This window comes from Hordeum vulgare, chromosome 6H (genome assembly GCF_904849725.1).
Source record: "Hordeum vulgare subsp. vulgare chromosome 6H, MorexV3_pseudomolecules_assembly, whole genome shotgun sequence".
NCBI classification, from domain to species: Eukaryota; Viridiplantae; Streptophyta; class Magnoliopsida; order Poales; family Poaceae; genus Hordeum; species Hordeum vulgare.
The window spans coordinates 116,944,494-116,963,769 of NC_058523.1; the positions used below are offsets into that span (position 1 = coordinate 116,944,494).

Below are 19,276 nucleotides of genomic sequence, written 5' to 3' on the forward strand. Positions count from 1 at the left end.
TGGTTCGGTCATATTGGTACATTTGGGCTAATTTGTAGCACGACAATTTGTTATGGATTGAAAAGTACACCACAATTTTAACTCGGATTTTGTCAGAAGGTGAATGATAAAGCTGAGAATAAAAGAACCGGTCCGGGAGGAACCAAAACATCCGGACTGACATTTTATATTCCGATGAACTTTGATTATCTCTTCTTAATAATAAAGCAGCTACTGCTTCTGTCGTCCGTCATGAGATTGCCTCCGAAGTTGCAAATAATTACCCACCATGTCACGGGTAAGTAGAAAAACGATTCGGGTTGAAACATTAGCCGTCCTCTTTGGTTCATATACACAAAAATCCGATAGAAAATCGCAAGCGCACGGACAGCCTGGTGGCTAACGTTGCTCTCTCGTGCCCAGGAGAGGTGGTTTGATCCCAGCTACCATCATCTTTTTTCCTTTACTATTTGTTTTCTTTATCCCCTTTTCTCTACGAATTCATATGGCTGTATTGGACGAGCAATTCTTTGTTTATTTTTTCGGCAGATTAAAATACCTTTTTAAATATTCATATCTTTCAAATATCAATTCTAAATCTAACATAATACATATGAAAATCCATTAGAAAAATATGTAGATTTTAAATATGCTATTATCTTCCATCTTGCTTGTTTCTGAAATTACATTTAGGTTGCCTGTATATATTTCCTTCGCCATTTATGTAAACAAATGGCTTAATTTGATTTTCATACTGTTTAAAATTGTGTCCATAAAGATTTTTAGAAACACCCTGAGCATACAAAGAAATCACTCCACCTTTGTTTTTTGTGCAACATCATTTATCATGTTTTCCTTTGCAAACAGGCCCATAAAATCTATTATAAACCCAACAAGATACAAAATAGCTTCCCACAAAGGTAAATAATTACTACGACGTCCCTAAAGGGCCATTGAACTGCCGCATCCACCGGAATGAGCCGAGGACGCACCGTCGTCGTCACCGTTACACATGACCGCCGGCGAATCTCCATAGCATACGGGAAGTCTTCCAACTTAGATCTTGAGGATCAGCACCCCGACATAATGTGATCATCATCATTGAAGATTATATTTTTTTTTCTTCCGTTGCAAGGTACGGACCCTTTTGCTAGAAGGAGACTAACGACTCAACTTAAAACTCTGACACGGACACGATGCTAAGACGATTTATTCAGCTGGGCCATGCTGGAGGACGCCCAACGAAGAAGAACGCTCAAACAAACTTCTTCTTGGGCCTCAGCTGAAATTGAATACAGTAGATACATCAGATCAAAGCATCAACACACCACGTGATAAGTTGATTAGAGACTAAGGCTAGCTCTCAAGTCGTTGGAGTGGCCGCACTTCTTCTTGCGGCAGTTGCACGACATGTTTAATGGAATGCGTACGCACTTGCGGCAGATCATCCTCTTCTAGTTGTGCTTGAGCGCGAGCTGCAGGAGGTTGGGCGGGATACTGGTGGGGCGGCCCCCGCGGCTACCGCCACCGAGGCGCAGCACCAGGTGGAGCGTGGACTCCTTCTGCACGTTGTAGTCGGCCAGCGTGCGCCCCTCGTCCAGCTGCTTCCCGGCGAAGATCAGCTGCTGCTGCACCGGCGGGATCCCTGCATATGTACGTACGTAGTATTCACTATTCAGCGTGAAGCATATGCATGTACGGCGAAATGACGGCCATGATCGTCGATCGCCCCGACACATTGATTAGCCGCAAGAGAAGCAAAAGGACCAATCGATGTACCTTCCTTGTCCTGGATTTTCGCCTTGACATTGTCGATGGTATTGCTGCTATCGATCAATTAAAGGAGTTTTTTTTAAATCAAAAGAAAGAGTTCTTGAATGTATTGTAAGATGTGAATTTAAGTATGAATTAGAATGGGAATGGACCGGCTCGGACCTGGCCTTGGACCTGGCCCCGTGGCCTCAAAGCCAATCTCAGGGGCCATGGATCGACCCATTCTAAGAAAGTTGTGTGACCTTGTTGGTCCATTGGGTACACCAGGGCCGACCCAAAAATCAGTAATGGTTTCACAGTTTTTTAGTTATGTACACACAGAGAACATTTTTTAACTAATATTATAACAAGACAATAAATAATTAACTAAACAGGCATGATAATACGAAATAAATACAAGTTACCAAACAAGCGTCAGTCCATTTCAACTCTTTTTACAGCCAATACAAGACAATCACATTTGTTGACCATATTTCAACTCTTTTTACAGCCTATTTTATGAGCATCTAGCTACATCTTTTAAGGAGCAACGATTACATTTCGAAACTTCAGCAGATTATAGAGAAAGCTCACATCTTTTTGCTTCATCATCTACTGGAGGTTAACATGAATTACGGCAAAAAGCTTCAGTCCTCATTGTCTGTATTTAAAAGGAAATGTTACAAGAGTAATTATGTGCTTCAGGATGCTGGAATTAAACTTGCATAGGCAAATACCAACAAAAATGGGTAAAAAAATGATAATTAACAGTGACTAAAAGTGTAAAAAAAATGTTAAAAGCTGACAATGACTAGAGACCGCCCTCATATCATGCATATTTTCAGTAAGAGGTAGTTTATGTGTAAGAGGTAGTTTATGTGCGAGAGCCTCGTAACATGCAAGCAAACAGATACCATTGACAGCTGGTTCAAGAACAAATGAAACAAAATCAAGTTGGGAAAGAATGCTGCAAATATATCGATCTCACATTCTGTCAAAGATTAATAAGAACAACAAAGCAACTCAAGTCACCCTCTAAAAACTGTTGAGATGCAGCAGTCAGCGGATGTCGCCATATTAACAATTAATTAGTTGATGGACAAGGTTGTGTGAGAGGGAGGGCCTGTACGCAAATCAGATGTTGCATCTTTATGAACTACTATATCACACATACTTGATGATTTACATTACAAAATGTATTTCTTCCCTGCCACAGAAGAAGAATACCGACCAACTAACATTTCTTCTTCTTAATAGTGATCCATTGGAACATATGTGATCATTAACAGTGACTAGAGATCACAACGGATGTTTCATCAAAGGGAAACAACAAGAACCCTCTTTGGCTACAGAGATGCAGACACACACACATGAACACTTGCTCACATTGTCACACAAAGTTCAGTTGAATAACCAAGTGAAACCCAGAGGATCAACGGTCGAACATATAAGCATATGTCAAATACCTTGCAAGTCTAGTATAATGTCATGAACTGAAGCCAAGCTAAGCCGAGTATTAGCTGCAGACAAATAAATATAAAAGATTCATCAATTTGCATTAATAAGAAACAAAGAAAAAAACTGTGTCGTATGGCTGAACCTGTGGCTCTTATCCAATCTTGTAGGCAAACAAGAGCTTCAAGTGTCGTTGGGGTCATTCGACTTCGAAAATCTGAGAGGACTCTCTTCCCTGTGCTGAAGGCGGACTCAGATGCCACCGAAGAGGCAGGGGGGCCGCCAAGATATCTGCTGCCATGCGACTCAATGTTGGATATTCAGCTGAGTTCGTCTGCCACCATGCAAGGATATTGAATTGATCACTTCGACGGACGGGTACCTTTGACAAGTATGAATCTAGTTCAGTAGAATCCAAATTTGTTGATCGAGCAGTGAGGGTGACATGTTGGTCCCAATCAGCCATAGGATCTTCACCATTTACAGCCATGTCATGATCACCTCCTTGTGACATGGGATTTGAGAAATTGTCATTCAATTGGAGGTATTCCTTGAACAACCCTTGAAACACATTTTTTTATTTTAGCAATAATTGCTGCAGCTTCATTCCCAAACTCTAGGCCAAATCGAAACTCAATATATTTCAACTTGAATTGTGGGTCCAAAATCACGGGAATAAAGAGGCTCAACCATGTCATTTTCCAATACCTTCTGAATTTTCTCTTCATATATATGACTGTTGTGCCAATCTGAGAATCCTCTTCAAAATGTTGCTGCTCTAAGGCCAGCTTCACTTTCCACATTTCATGGAAATACAAGTTAGAAGTTGGATATTTTGTGCCGGATATCACATTGGTGGCTTCATAAAATACCTTTAGCAGCCTGCAAACATCTTCGGCATTTTCCCAATCGTCAAAAGATGGCTGGAAGGTATATCGTTTATCTTGAACAATCAATGAGTCAAACACTCCACGACACTCTTTTGCTATATCAATCTGTTGGAAATATGCCCTAGAGGTAATAATAAAATGGTTATTATCATATTTCCTTGTTCATGATAATCGTCTATTGTTCACGCTATAATTGTATTAACAGGAAACAATAATACATGTGTGAATAAATAGATCACAATGTGTCCCTAGCAAGCCTCTAGTTGGCTAGCTCGTTAGTCAATAGATGATCATGGTTTCTTGGTCATGGGCATTAGATGTCATTGATAATGGGATCACATCATTGGGAGAATGATGTGATGGACAAGACCCAATCCTAAGCATAGCACTAGATCGTATTGTTCGTATGCTAAAGCTTTTCTAATGTCAAGTGTCTTTTCCTTCGACCGTGAGATTGTGCAACTCCCGGATACCGTAGGAGTGCTTTGGGTTTATCAAACGTCACAACGTAACTGGGTGACTATAAAGGTGCACTACGGGTACTTCTGAAAGTGTCTATTCGGTTGGTACGAATCGAGATCGGGATTTGTCACTCCACGTGACGGAGAGGTATCTCTGGGCCCACTCGGTAGAACATCATCATGAGCTCAATGTGACTAAGGAGTTAGTCACATGATGACATGCTACGGAACAAGTAAAGGGACTTACCGGTAACGAGATTGAACAAGGTATAGGTATACCGACGATCGAATCTCGGGCAAGTTCTATACCGACAGACAAAGGGAATTGTATACGGGATTGATTGAATCCTTGACATCATGGTTCATCCGATGAGATCATCGTGGAGCAAGTGGGAGCCACCATGGGTATCCAGACCCCGCTGATGGTTATTGGCCGGAGAGGTGTCTCGGTCATGTCTACCTGTCTCCCGAACCCGTAGGGTCTACACACTTAAGCTTCGATGACGCTAGGGTTATAGGGAATTGTTATACGAGGTTATCGAAAGTTGTTCGGAGTCCCGGATGAGATCTCGGACGTTACGAGGAGCTCCGGAATGGTCCGGAGGTAAATATTGATATATAGGACGGATGGTTTCGGACACCGGAAGTGTTTCGGGCGTCACCGGTAACGTACCGGGACCATCGGGACCACCGGAGGTGGCCCCGAGGGTCCACCGGAAGGGGGCAACGACCCCGGGAGGCTAGATGGGCCAAGTGCGGGAGGGAACCATCCCCTAGGTGGGCTGGTGCGCCCCCTACTCAGCCCATGGCGCAAGAAGAAGGGACAGGGGCGAACCCTAGCGCACGTGGGCCTAAGGCCCACCAGAAGGGTGCGCCACCCCTCCTCCCCCCTTGGCCGCCGCACCTCCCCCCATCTAGGGCTGCCGCCCCTCCCAGGAGAGGGAAACCCTCAAGGGGGCGCAGCCCCTCCCTCCCCCTATATATAGTGGGCACTTTTGGGCTTTTGGAGACACAATTTTCCCTCTCCCTCGGCGCAGCCCTGCTCTTCTTTCTCTTCCTCTCTGTCGGTGCTTTGCGAAGCCCTGCCGGGAGACCTCGTCTCTCCATCGACACCACGCCGTCGTACTGCTGGAGATCTTCCCCAACCTCTCCCTCCTCCTTGCTGGATCAAGGTGCGGGAGACGTCACCGGGCTGCACGTGTGTTGAACGCGGAGGTGCCGTAGTTCGGCACTAGATCGGAATCACACCGCGATCTGAATCGCCGCGAGTACGACTCCATCAACCGCGTTCTAGTAACGCTTCCGCTTATCGATCTTCAAAGGTATGAAGATGCACTCACCCCTCTCTCGTTGCTGGTCTCTCCATAGGAAGATCTGAATATGCGTAGGATTTTTTTTGAATTTATGCTACGTTACCCAACAGTGGCATCCGAGCCAGGTTTTCTATGCGTAGATTCTATGCACGAGTAGAACACAAAAGGTTGTGGGCGATGATTTGTCAATTGCTTGCCGCTACTAGTCTTATTCTTTTCTGGCGGTATTGTGGGATGAAGCGGCCCGGACTGACATTACACGTACGCTTACGTGAGACTGCTTCCACCGACAGACATGCACACCGTGCATAAAGGTGGCTAGCGGGTGTCTGTCTCTCCTACTCTAGTCGGATTGGATTTGATGAAAATGGTCCTTATGAAGGGTAAATAGCTTTGGCATATCATCGTTGTGGCTGTCACGTAGGTAAGAAAGCGTTCTTGCTAGAAATCCAAATCAGCCACGTAAAACTTGCAACAACAATTAGAGGACGTCTAACTTGTTTTTGCAGGGTTTGACATGTGATGTGATACGGCCAAAGTTGTGATGTTGCATGTATGATGTATGAGATGATCATGTTATTGTAATAGGTTTCACGACTTGCATGTCGATGAGTATGACAACCGGAAGGAGCCATAGGAGTTGTCTTAATTTATTGTATGAGATGCAACGCCATGTGCTTACTACTTTTACTTCATTGCTAACGGTTAGCTATAGTAGTAGTGATAGTAGCAGTTGGCGTGATGACTTCACGGAGACACGATGATGGAGATCATGATGATGGAGATCATGGTGTCACGCCGGTGACGATGATGATCATGCAATGCCTCGAGATGGAGATCGAAAGAGCAAAGATGATAATGGCCATATCATGTCACTATATGATTGCATTGTGATGTTTATCATGTTTTTCATCTTATTTCTTAGAACGACGGTAGCATAATAAGATGATCCCTCTTAAAATTTCGAGAATGTATTCCCCTAAGTGTGCACCGTTGCGAAGGATCGTTGTCTCGAAGCACCATGTGATGATCGGGTGTGATAGATTCTAACGTTCGCATACAACGGGTGTAAGCCAGATTTACACACGTGAAACACCCAGGTTGACTCGACGAGCTTAGCATGTACATACATGACCTCGAATATAAGAGACCGAAAGGTCGAACATGAGTCGTATGGTTGAATACGATCAGCATGAAGTTGCTCACCATGGTGACTAGTCCGTCTCACGTGATGATCGGACACGGGTTAGTCAACATGGATCATGTATCACTTAGATGACTAGAGGGATGTCGATTTAAGTGGGAGTTCATACTTAATTTGATTAAATGAACTTAATTGTCATGAACTTAGTCTAAAAGTTGTCTTTATAAATATTGTAGATGGCCAACGTCAACCGCAATTTCAACGCATTCCTAGAGAAAAACAAGCTGAAAGATGATGGTAGTAACTATGCGGACTGGGTTCGCAACTTGAAGCTCATCCTTGAAGCAGCTAAAAAGGCTTATGTTCTTGATGCGCCGCTAGGTGACCCTCCCGCTCCCGCAGCGGCCCAGGACATTCTGAACGTCTGGCAAACGCGGAGTGATGACTGCTCTCTAGTTAGGTGTGGCATGTTATACAATTTAGAACGGGGCTCCAAAGGCGTTTTGAGCAACACGGTGCATATGAGATGTTCCAAGAGCTGAAGCTAGTTTTTCAAGCTCATGCCCGTGTCGAGAGATATGAAGTCTCCGACAAGTTCTTTAGCTGTAAGATGGAGGAGAACAGTTCTGTCAGTGAGCACATACTCAAAATGTCTGGGTTACACGGTCGTCTGACTTCACTTGGAGTCGAACTTCCGGATGATGCTATAACTGACAGAATCCTCCAGTCTCTCCCACCAAGCTACAAAGGTTTTGTGATGAACTACAACATGCAAGGGATGGAGAAGACCATTCCTGAGTTGTACTCGATGCTCAAGTCTGCAGAAGTAGAAATCAAGAAAGAGCATCAAGTGTTGATGGTCAACAAGACCACTAGTTTCAAGAAGGGCAAGGGTAAGAAGAACTTCAAGAAAGACGGCAAAGCCGTTGCCGCGCCCGGTAAGCCAGATGCCGAGAAGAAGAAAAAGAATGGACCCAAGCCTGAGACTGAGTGCTTCTATTGCAAGGGAAAGGGTCACTGGAAGCGAAACTGCCCCAAATACTTAGCGGACAAGAAGGACGACAACGTTAAAGGTATATGTGATATACATGTTATTGATGTGTACTTACCAGCGCTCGTAGTAGCTCCTGGGTATTTGATACCGGTGTTGTTGCTCACATTTGCAACTGAAATCAGGAACTGCGGAATAAGCGGAGACTGGCCAAGGACGAGGTGACGATGCGCGTCGGGAATGGCTCCAAGGTCGATGTGATTGCCGTCGGCATTCTACCTCTACATCTACCGTCGGGATTAGTTTTAAACCTTAATAATTGTTATTTAGTACCAGTTTTAAGATGAACATTGTATCAGGGTCTTGCTTAATGCGACACGGCTACTCATTTAAGTCAGAGAATAATGGTTGTTCTATTTATATGAGTGATATGTTTTATGGTCATGCTCCGCTGGTGAATGGTTTATTCTTGATGAATCTCGATCGTGATGTTACGCATATTCATAGTGTGAGTACCAAAATATGTAAAGTTGATAATGATAGTCCCACATACTTGTGGCACTACCGCCTTGGTCATATCGGCGTTAAGCGCATGAAGAAGCTCCATACTGATGGACTATTAGAGTCTCTTGACTTTGAATCATTTTACACATGCGAACCGTGCCTCCAGGGCAAGATGACTAAGACTCCATTCTCAGGAATAATGGAGAGAGCAACCGACCTATTGGAAATAATACATACTGATGTGTGTGGTCCAATGAACGTTGAAGCTCGCGGTGGCTATCGTTATGTTCTCACTCTCACCGATGATTTGAGTAGGTATGGGTATATCTACTTGATGAAGCACAAATCTGAGACATTTGAAAAGTTCAAGGAATTTCAGAGTGAGGTCGAGAATCAACGTGATAGAAAAATTAAGTGTCTACGATCTGATCATGGAGGAGAATATTTGAGTCACGAGTTTGGCACACACCTAAGGAAGTGTGGAATCGTTTCACAACTGACGCCGCCTGGCACACCGCAACGCAAGGAGTGTCTGAACATCATAATCGCACTTTATTAGATATGGTACGATCTATGATGTCTCTTACGGACTTACCGCTATCATTTTGGGGATACGCATTAGAAACTGCATCATTCACTTTAAATAGGGCACCATCTAAATCCGTTGAGACGACACCGTATGAACTATGGTTTGGCAAGAAACCTAAGTTGTCGTTTCTTAAAGTTTGGGGCTGCGATGCTTATGTGAAGAAACTTCAACCAGAAAAGCTCGAACCCAAAGCGGAGAAATGCGTATTCATAGGATACCCTAAGGAAACTATTGGGTATACCTTCTATCTTAGATCCGAAGGTAAAACCTTTGTTGCCAAGAACGGATCCTTTCTAGAGAAAGAGTTTCTTTCGAAAGAAGTAAGTGGGAGGAAGGTAGAACTTGATGAGGTAATTACACCCCCTCTCGAACAGGATAGTAGCGCAGCGCGGGAAGTTGTTTCTGTGGCGCCTACACCAACTGAAGAGGAAGTTAATGATAATGATCATGAAGCTTCGGATCAAGTTACTACTGAACCGCGAAGGTCCACGAGGGCACGCTTCGCACCAGAGTGGTACGACGACCCTGTGATGGAAATCGTGTTGTTAGACAACGGTGAACCTTTGAACTATGAAGAAGAGATGGCGGGCCCGGATTCCAACAAATGGCTTGAAGCTATGAAATCCGAGATAGGATCCATGTATGAGAACAAAGTATGGACTTTGGTGGACTTGCCCGATGACGGGCGAGCCACAGAAAATAAATGGATCTTCAAGAAGAAGACTGATGCAAACGGTAATGTAACCGTTTATAAAGCTCGTCTTGTCGCAAAGGGTTTTCGAAAAATTCAAGGAATTGACTACGAAGAGACTTTCTCTCCCGTAGCGAAGCTGAAATTAGTCCGAATCATGTTAGCAATTGCCGCCTTTTATGATTATGAAATTTGGCAAATGGGCGTCAAAACAGCGTTCCTTAACGGGAACCTTAAGGAAGAGTTGTATATGATGCAACCAGAAGGTTTTGTCGACCCCAAGGGTACTAACAAAGTGTGCAAGCTCCAGCGCTTCATCTATGGGCTGGTGCAAGCATCTCAGAGTTGGAACATTCGCTTTAATGAGGTGATTAAAGCGTTTGGGTTCATTCAGGTTTACTGAGAAGCCTGTCTGTACAAGAAAGTGAGTGGGAGCTCTGTAGCTTTCCTCATACTGTATGTGGATGACATATTATTGATGGGGAATGACATAGAGATGTTGGAGAGCATAAAGGCCTATTTGAACAAGAGTTTTTCAATGAAGGACCTTGGAGAAGCTGCATACATATTAGACATCAAAATCTATAGAGATAGATCGAGATGCTTCATACGTCTTTCGCAAAGTACATACCTTGATAAGATATTCAAGAAGTTCAATATGGAAAACTCAAAGAAAGGGTTCTTGCCAGTTTTGCAAGGTATGAGATTGAGTAAGACTTAGTCGCCGACCACGGCAACAGATAGAGAGAAGATGAGTTCTGTCCCCTACGCTTCAGCCGTAGGCTCTCTTATGTATGCCATGCTGTGTACCAGACCTGATATAAACCTTGCCATAAGTTTGATAGGGAGGTACCAAAGTGATCCCGGTATGGAACACTGGACAGCAGTCAAGAATATCCTTAAGTACCTGAAAAGGACTAAGGAAATGTTTCTCGTTTATGGAGGTGACGAAGAGCTCGTCGTAAAGGGTTACGCCCATGCTAGGTTCGACACAGATCTGGATGACTCTAAGTCACAGACGGGATACGTATATGTTTTGAATGGTGGGGCAGTGAGCTAGTGCAGCAGCAAGCAAGAAGTCGTGGCAACATCTACATGTGACGCGGAGTACATAGCTGCTTCAGAAGCAGCTCAAGAAGGAATTTGGATGAAGGAGCTCATCACCGACCTTGGAGTGGTTCCAAGCGCGTCGGGTCCAATGACACTCTTCTGTGATAGCACTGGGGCCATTGCCATAGCCAAGGAGCCCAGGTTTCACCGGAAGACGGAGCACATCAAACGCCACTACAACTCCATCCAGGACCATGTCCAGAGTGTAGTAATAGAGATTTGTAAAGTACACATGAATCTGAATGTTGCAGACCCGTTGACTAAACCTCTTCCACGAGCAAAACATGATCAACACCATAATGCTATGGGTGTTCAATACATCACAATGTAACTAGATTATTGACTCTAGTGCAAGTGGGAGACTGTTGGAAATATGCCCTAGAGGCAATAATAAAATGGTTATTATCATATTTCCTTGTTCATGATAATCGTCTATTGTTCATGCTATAATTGTATTAACAGGAAACAGTAATACATGTGTGAATAAATAGATCACAATGTGTCCCTAGCAAGCCTCTAGTTGGCTAGCTCGTTAGTCAATAGATGATCACGGTTTCCTGGTCATGGGCATTAGATGTCATTGATAATGGGATCACATCATTGGGAGAATGATGTGATGGACAAGACCCAATCCTAAGCATAACACTAGATCGTATTGTTCGTATGCTAAAGCTTTTCTATTGTCAAGTGTCTTTTCCTTCGACCGTGAGATTGTGCAACTCCCGGATACCGTAGGAGTGCTTTGGGTTTATCAAACGTCACAACGTAACTGGGTGACTATAAAGGTGCACTACAGGTACTTCAAAAAGTGTCTGTTGGGTTGGTACGAATCGAGATCGGGATTTGTCACTCCACGTGACGGAGAGGTATCTCTGGGCCCACTCGGTAGAACATCATCATGATCTCAATGTGACTAAGGAGTTAGTCACACGATGACGTGCTACGGAATGAGTAAAGAGACTTACCGGTAACGAGATTGAACAAGGTATAGATATACCGACGATCGAATCTCGGGCAAGTTCTATACCGACACACAAAGGGAATTGTATACGGGATTGATTGAATCCTTGACATCGTGGTTCATCTGATGAGATCATCGTGGAGCAAGTGGGAGCCACCATGGGTATCCAGACCCCGCTGATGGTTATTGGCCGGAGAGGTGTCTCGGTCATGTCTACCTGTCTCCCGAACCCGTAGGGTCTACACACTTAAGGTTCGATGACGCTAGGGTTATAGGGAATTGTTATACGAGGTTATAGAAAGTTGTTCGGAGTCCCGGATGAGATCCCGGACGTCACGAGGAGCTCCGGAATGGTCCGAAGGTAAAGATTGATATATAGGACGGATGGTTTCGGACACCGGAAGTGTTTCGGGCGTCACCGGTAACGTACCGGGACCACCGGAGGTGGCCCTGAGGGTCCACCGGAAGGGGGCAACGACCCCGGGAGGCTAGATGGGCCAAGTGTGGGAGGGAACCAGCCCCTAGGTGGGCTGGTGCGCCCCCCACTCAGCCCATGACGCAAGAAGAAGGGAGAGGGGGGAACCCTAGCGCAGGTGGGCCTAAGGCCCACCAGAACGGTGCGCCACCCCTCCTCCCCCCTTGGCCGCCGCACCTCCCCCCATCTAGGGCTGCTGCCCCTCTCAGGAGAGGGAAACCCTCAAGGGGCCGCAACCCCTCCCTCACCCTATATATAGTGGGCACGTTTGGGCTTTTGGAGACACAGTTTTCCCTCTCCCTCGGCGCAACCCTGCTCTTCTTTCTCCTCCTCTCTGCCGGTGCTTGGCGAAGCCCTTCCTGGAGACCTCGTCTCTCCATCGACACCACGGCGTCGTGCTACTGGAGATCTTCCCCAACCTCTCCCTCCTCCTTGCTGGATCAAGGTGCGGGAGACGTCACCGGGCTGCACGTCTGTTGAACGCGGTGGTGCCGTAGTTCGGCACTAGATCGGAATCACACCGCGATCTGAATCGCCGCGAGTACGACTCCATCAACCACGTTCTAGTAACGCTTCTGCTTAGCGATCTTCAAAGGTATAAATATGCACTCACCCCTCTCTCGTTGCTGGTCTCTCCATAGGAAGATCTGAATATGTATAGGAATTTTTTTGAATTTATGCTACGTTACCCAACACAATCATCATGTAGGTTGAGTTCCATCGAGTTGGAACATCAAGACTTGGAGTTTTCCTACATTGTACACCATGTTGCTGAATGATCTCTTGAAATTTTTCCTTTCGACTCGACGAGCTTCGAATATATTTCACAGTTTCACGTATCAGATTGATCACTGGACCGAGGAAGTTCAATCCTGCTTGACATATCAGATTTATGACATGGGTGGCACACCGTTGGTGAAACAGCTTGCCACCACCAGCTAACATATTCTTAAGGAGCAGATGTTTCCTCAATAGCTTCATCATTGCACCATTGTTGGATGCATTGTCGAGCGTCACAACAAACAAATTATCTTCAATGTTCCACTCTCTTACAAAATTCACCATGATGTTGAACATTGCAGCACCTGTGTGTGGCGTCTCCATAGCTGCGAACTTAGCTATCCTCTTCTACGGCTTCCATTCATCGTCAATGAAGTGAGCTGTGATGCAAATGTACCCAATTGTCTGATTTGATGTCCAGAAGTCCGTAGTCAAAGAAATCTTGGATTTGGAGTTTTGGAACATCCCTTGCAAAATTCGCTTCTCTTCGTTAAATGTTTTCAGGCAATCATCCTTCACAGTTTTTCTGCATATCATTTTGAAATTTGGATTTAGACTAGAAACAAATCTTCTGAATCCATCATACTCCACCAATGAGAATGCCAACTCGTGCAACACGATCATTCTCATGAGCTCTCGATGTGCTAATGCCTGATTGAAGGTCCAAAGCCCCATTGCAACTCCATCCGGACTCACTATAGAAGCACTCAGCTGCCCAGAAACTCTAAGAACCTTCTTCATTTCCTTGCATCTCTTCAAATGTTTGCGCAATGAACTTGTTCCATGTTTACACTCAGCACAAATATTCCTTGCACAATGTTTGCACTCAGCATCTACAACTATGCCATCAACTTTCTTCCACACTTTCCACACTTTCCACAAACAAAAAGTGAATCTTGCATGTGTGCTAAATGATGTGGATCTTTTATATCTCTAAGCACCGATATAAAAACATCTTTCTGTGCAGTGCACATTCCCTAAGTAAACTATATGAATTGCAACTCCCTATAACCCATGAAATGTAGAAACTGTTTCCTGAATGAAAATCCAGAAGTTATGATTTTACACAAACGCTATTTATTTGTCTCATCTTAGATCCAGGATCGAACTTGTTGATGAACTGTTTCTCACTTTTTTTGTTGGTACACAGCCAGACAGTTTCAATGAGCTGGCTCCTGATCTCCTAGAAAATTCATCAAATGCAGGTTACATTTTGCTGTAACATCAAATGCATGAACTGTATCAGAGGAATTACCTGAATAATGTAGGTACTCTGCTACTCTGCTAGACAATGCGATTAGGAAGAAAGCACAACAACCTATCTACCAAATTGACTGCTAGAAATTGAGATTCAACGAGGTCTTCGAATCACGCAGGAGCAGAACATGAGATTCAACTCGGTCTTGGAATCACGCAGGTGAACAGGGTCTTGAAGGAAACCAGCAAGAAATTTTTACCTCCGACAAGTTGGAGAGGACGGCAACCGGGATGGCGTGCTCGACGGAGTCTGGGACGACATACTCGAGGCGAAACGCCGGCGACAACAAAGATCTCGGGGCCGTCCGACGACGACGGCGACGGGGGCACAGGTGGTCGGGGGCGTCCAGCGTCCGGCTACGGCAAAGGTGGTCGAGGGCGTCCACCGGCAGAGGGCAGCGACGGAGATGGTCGAGGGCGGCGGCGGAGATGGTCAGGGGCGGCGACGGAGATGGTCAGGGGCAGCGACGACACAGGTGGTCGAGGGCGTCCACCGGCCTTGGGGGCAGCTCGAGTCGGACACGGGCTAGTGTAACCTGGCTGGGTCGACCCGTGTGACCCATTGGGTTGCACGGTGCCGGCTTTACTGGACCATGTATGTTTTGAGGCCAACCCACCTGGCCCATTGGGCTTGAATTTTTGGGTCGGGTCAGTTACCCAGTGGGCCGACCCGGCCCATTCCCATCCTGAAGTAAGAATCAAAGCTCGACCACGGCAGAAGAAAGAGAAAGGACGAAGGTCGTCCCCAATGTCCTAGCCGTAGGCTCTATAGTATGCCATGATGTGTACCGCATCTAATGTGTGCCTTGCCATGAGTCTCTTAAGGGGTACGAAGAGTGATCCAGAAATGAATCACTGAACAACGGTCAAACTTATCCTTAGTAACTAGTGGACTAAGAAATTTTTCTCGATTATGAAGGTGATAAAAGAGTTCGTCGTAAAGGATTACGTCGATGCCAGCTTTGACACTAATCCTGATGACTCTGGGTAGTAAACCAGATTCGTATAGTGGAGCAACCGTTTGGAATTGTTCCAAGTGAAGCGTGGTAGAATCATCTACAATATGATATAGAGATTTCTAAAGTACACACACATCTGAATGTATTAGACCCATTGACTAAAATCCCTCTCACAAGCAAGACATGATCAAACCCGAGACTATATGGGTGTTAGATTCATTACAATCGGATAGTGATGTGAACTAGATTATTGACTCTAGTGCAAGTGGGAGACTGTTGGAAATATGCCCTAGAGGCAATAGTAAATTGGTTATTATTATATTTCCTTATTCATGATAATCGTTATTATCCATGCTAGAATTGTATTGATTGGAAACTCAAATATATGTGTGGATACATAGACAACACACTTTCCCTAGTGAGCCTCTGGAGGACTAGCTCGTTGATCAAGGTGGTTAAGGTTTACTGGACAAAGACATGAGATGTCGTTTGATAATGGGATCACATCATTAGGAGAATGATGTGACGGACCAGACCCAAACTATGAACGTAGCATATGATCATGTGAGTTTATTGCTACTGTTTTCTGCATGTCAAAGTATCTATTCCTATGACGATGAGATCATGCAACTCCCGGACACCGGAGGAATGCGTTGTGTGTATCAAATGTTGCAACATAACCGGGTGACTATAAAAGGTGCTCTACAGGTATCTCCGAAGATGTGTTTGGTTGGCGTGAATCAAGACTGAGATTTGTCACTCCCTATGATGGAGAGGTATGTGAGGGTCCACTCAGTAATACAACATCACAAAAAGTCTTGCAAGCAATGTGACTAAGGAGTTAGTCATGGGATCTTGTATTACGGAATGAGTAAAGAGACTTGCCGGTAACGAGATTGAACTAGGTATGGAGATACCGATGATCGAATCTCGGGCAAGTAACATACCGAAGGACAAAGGGAACAGCATATGGGATTAACTGAATCCTTGACATAGAGTTTCATCCGATAAATATGTTCATATAATATGTAGGAGCCAATATGGGCATCTAGGTCCCGCTATTGGTTATTGACCGGATTGTGTCTCGGTCATGTCTACATAGTTCTCGAAACCGCAGGGTGTGCACACTTAAGGTTTGGTGACGTTTTGGTATTATTGAGTTATGTATGTTGGTGAACGAAAGTTGTTTGGAGTCCCGGATGAGATCCGGACGTCACGAGGAGCTCCGGAATGGTCTGGAGGTAAATATTGATATATAGGAAAGTTACATTTGGCTTTCGGAAAGATTTGGGCATTACCGTTAAAGTACCGGGAGTGACGAATGGGTTCTAGGGTTTTACCAGGAGGGGTCACCCATCCGGGAGAGGACCTAATAGGCCTAAAGGTGGCGCACCAGCCCCTAGTGGGCTGGTGCCGTCAGACCAATAAGCCTATCTCGGCCAAAGTGCAAAAAGGGAATAAAGGGAAAAAGGGAAGGAGGAGACAAACTAGGAAGGGAGTCCTCCACCAAACCGAATTGGAGGAGGAATCTCCTCCCTAGCTTCGGCCAAACCTCTCCTCTTGGAGGAGGAGGCAAGGCAGCCTTCCCGCCTATTCCTCCTATATATATTGGAGGTTTTGAGGGCAAACACCACCAGAAAATAGCCATGTGCTACCCTCTCCTCCATAGATCGTCTCCCTCGTCTAGATTAGTCCGACATAGCTTGGTGAAGCCCTGCTGGATTAGTTCACCACCACCACCACCACGCCGCCATGCTGGAGAACACATCTACCTCTCCGCTTCTTTTGCCAGATCAAGTAGATGGAGATCGTCATCAAGTTGTACGTGTGCTGAACACGGAGGTGCCGTCTGTTCGGCACTAGATTGGGATGGATCGTGATGGGATCACAGGACGGATAGTGATGAGATCGCGGGGCGGACTGCGATTTGGATCGCAAACATATTCCACTACATCAACTGCGTTATATACGCTTCCGCTTAGCGATCTACAAGTGTATGTGGATCCAATCTCTCTTCTCATAGATGGTCATCATCATGGATAGATCTTATGTGCGCGTAGGAATTTTTTTGTTTCCCATGTGACGTTCCCCAACTGTGGTATCAGAGCTAGGTCCATGCAGAGTAGAACACTGATACGTCTCAAACGTATCTATAATTTTTGATGGTTTCATGTCGTTATCTTGTCAACTTTGGATGTTTTATATACCTTTTATATCTTTTTTGGGACTAACTTATTAATTCAGTGCCAAGTGCGTGTTCCTGTTTTTTCTGTGTTTTTGACTCTTTTCAGATCTGATTTTGGAAAAGAGTCCAAACGGAATAAAATCCCTGAAATAAATTTTTCTAGAACGGAAGAAGATCGGAGGACTTGAGGGCCAAGGCAGGGGGCCCACAGGGAGCCCATAAGCCATGTTGCTGCGGCCAGGGGGCCCGTGGCAACTAGGCTTGTGGCCTCCCTGGCGCTCCCCTGCCCTAGCTATTTGGCCTATAAATTCCCTAAATCGCAGAAAAAATCACGGCATCCACGAAAACACTTTTCCACCGCCGCAAGCTTCCGTTTCCGCGAGATCTCATCTGGAGACCCTTCCCAGTGCCCTGCCAGAGGGGACTTTGGAGTTGGAGGGCTTCTACATCAACATCATCGCCTCTCCAATGACTCGTGAGTAGTCCACTTCAGACCTACGGGTCCGTAGTTAGTAGCTAGATGGCTTCTTCTCTCTCTTGGATCTTCAATACAAAGTTCTCCATGATCTTCATGGAGATCTATCCAATGTAATCCTTTTTGGTGGTGTGTTTGTCGAGATCCGATGAGTTGTGGATTTTTGATCAGATTATCTATGAATTATATTCGAGTCTTTGCTGATTTCTTATATGCATGATTTGATATCCTTGTAAGTCTCTCCGAGTATTGGGTTTTATTTGGCCAATTAGATCTATGATTCTTGCAATGGGAGAAGTGCTTGGTTTTGGGTTCATACTGTGTGGTGACCTTTCCCAGTGACAGAAGGGGCAGCAAGGCACGCATCATGTTGTTGCCATCAAGGGTAACAAGATGGGCTTTCATCATAAATTTGAGATTGTTCATCTACATCATGTCATCTTGCTTAAGGCGTTACTCTGTTCTTTTGGACTTAATACACTAGATGCATGCTGGATAGCAGTCGACGTGTGGAGTAATAGTAGTAGATGCAGAAAGTATCGGTCTACTTGTTTTGGACGTGATGCCTATAGATACAATCATTGCCATATATAACTTCACGACTTTGCGCGGTTCTATCAATTGCTCGACAGTAATTCATTCACCCACCGTCTACTTGCTTTCATGAGAGAAGCCACTAGTGAACACTATGGCCCCCGGGTCTATTCACAACTATCGTCTCCACTTTCACTTTTACTTTTCTTTGTTTACTTTTTGCTTTCAGTTCTCACTTTGCAAACAATCTATAAGGGATTGACAACCCCTTCGTAGCATTGGGTGCAAGCTCTTTGTGTTTGTGCAGGTACTTGTGACTTGACGTGATCCTCCCACTGGATCGATACCTTGGTTCTCAAAACTAAGGGAAATACTTACCGCCGCTGTGCTACATCACTCTTTCCTCTTCGAGGGAACACCAACGCAAGGCTCCAAGGCCGCGGGGAAATCCTATGCATATTTGCCAAGGAAGTCCCTATAGGCGTAGCCCGTAGCAGCAGGATTCCTGGCGCCATTCTCAGGGAAGGTCTGTTGTCGTAGTAGCAAACACAAAGGAGTTTGTGGGCATTGGTATTCAAATTGCTTCCCGCCTTAGTCTTTTTTTGATTTGGCGGCATTGTTGGATGAAGCGGCCTAGACCAAAATTACACGTAGGCTTACGAGAGACCGGTTTCATCGACTAACATGCAACTTGTTGTATAAAGATGACTGGCGGGTGTCTGTTTCTCCTACTTTAGTTGAATCGGATTTGCAGAGGCGGTCCTTGGAGAA

At 45.1% G+C, this 19,276-nt stretch overlaps 2 pseudogenes; one reads left to right on the top strand and one right to left on the bottom strand.

Moving 5' to 3' along the window:
- Positions 1–1,322: 1,322 nt before the first annotated feature.
- LOC123405193 lies at positions 1,323–13,419 on the bottom strand (annotated as a pseudogene).
- Positions 13,420–14,583: 1,164 nt separating this feature from the next.
- The window catches only part of LOC123405194, an 82,074-nt pseudogene continuing 77,381 nt past the window's right edge, over positions 14,584–19,276 (top strand).